Below are 1,607 nucleotides of genomic sequence, written 5' to 3'. Positions count from 1 at the left end.
AAAATGGCCCCCAAACCGCCCTCAAGAGATCCCCCAAGCCCCCCTGAGGGTCTCCCACATTTCCCCGGCCACCCACAAGGGACTCCAAAGCCTTGAGGGCCCCCAACCTCTCTGGGGTCCCCCTCCAGACTCCTTCTGAAACCTCTGAGCGTCCCAGAGCTCCTGAGCGACCCTAAATGTTGTGCAGGGCCCCCCAGGCTGTGGGTGCCCCCGCCCACCTCGCCGTTCATGGCCCTCATGGCGTCGCTCGCGTGCTCAGGGTTGGTGAAGGTGACGAAGCCAAAGCCACGGGAACGTTGGGTCTCCCGGTCCTTCACCACCACCACTGCGGGGGAACGGGGGGCCAGGGGGGTCAGGGACCCCCCAGACCACCACTGAGGGGGAATGGGGAGAGTCAGGGAGGGCTGGGACCCCCTGAAATGGGGTCACACAGGAGGAAGGGACCCCCACCCCCAAACCTAATCCTGTGCATTAAGACCCAAAACTGGGGTCCAAAGGGACATGGTGACCCCCAGCCATGGATATCCCCCCTGAAAATCTGGGGTCCCAAAAGCAGAGGGAACCCCCCAAACCCCATTCTATAGGTTACACCCAAAAATAGGGCCTCCACCCTTGGGTGTCACCCCAAACCCAAGTCCTCCAGTGGGGGAGTCGGCCCTTCCAACGTGTCCTCCCTCCCCAAGCAGTTTTCAATACTCTGGGGACTCCTGGAGAGATCTGGGGGTCCCCAGGGAAAGGCAGGGGGACCCGAGGGGATTCTGGGGCTCTGGTAGGGGATCTGATGACTCTCAGGAGGGTTTGAGTGAGGAAATGGTCCTACAGCAGAGTTTGGGAGATCTCAGGGGCTTTTGGCGGCAACAGATGGGGGTGCTGGGGAGGAGTTGGTGTGTCTGTAATATCTGGGGGTCCCAGGAGGGATTTGGGGCTCCCCAGGGGCTTTGGGGGTCCCCAGGGGAGGGCTGAGGGGTGTTGGGGGTTCCAGGGGGTCTTGGAGTGCCTCACCCTCGGCGATGGGCCCGAAGGAGCTGAAGTGCTGCTCCAGCCCCTGCTCGTCCGTGTCGTAGTTGAGGCCCCCCACAAAGAGCTTCCCCTCCTCCGCCGCCATGCGTGGGGGGCGGGGCCGGGAGCGATGTCATAGGGTGGGGCCCTGCCCCTCCAGTGACACTACAACCTGGGGAGGAGGGAGGAGTTATGATGTCATAACCCTGCCCCCACACCCCCGGTCTGCTATGACATCACAGCCCCGGCCGGAACTCCCCAGGATCCCCCCTGATGTCCCAACCCTCACAGCAACCTCCACCCTGCCTGAAGCCTGATGACGTCACAGCCCAGAGGGAATCCCTCTGCCCCCCGCAGGGTGCAGTGACGTCACGGCTCGCAGAATGCACTCCCCTGGCCCCTATGACTTCATTACTCTCGTGGGACACCCCACGTGGCCTCCAGTGACGTCATAGCTCTCCAGGAGACCCCAGTCCTAGAGAAACCCCCATGACGTCACCGTCTTGGGGCTACCCCTCGCAGCTCCACACCTCCCGTCCCAGTGACGTCACGGGAACTCCCCGGCTCCCCCGTGACGTCACCCCAGCCCCACGTGGGTCCCCCCGGCC

The sequence above is a fragment of the Manacus vitellinus genome, unplaced genomic scaffold, assembly GCF_001715985.3.
Source record: "Manacus vitellinus isolate BGI_N305 unplaced genomic scaffold, ASM171598v3 scaffold_155_pilon, whole genome shotgun sequence".
NCBI classification, from domain to species: domain Eukaryota; kingdom Metazoa; phylum Chordata; class Aves; order Passeriformes; family Pipridae; genus Manacus; species Manacus vitellinus.
Note: the sequence above shows the minus strand (reverse complement) of the source record.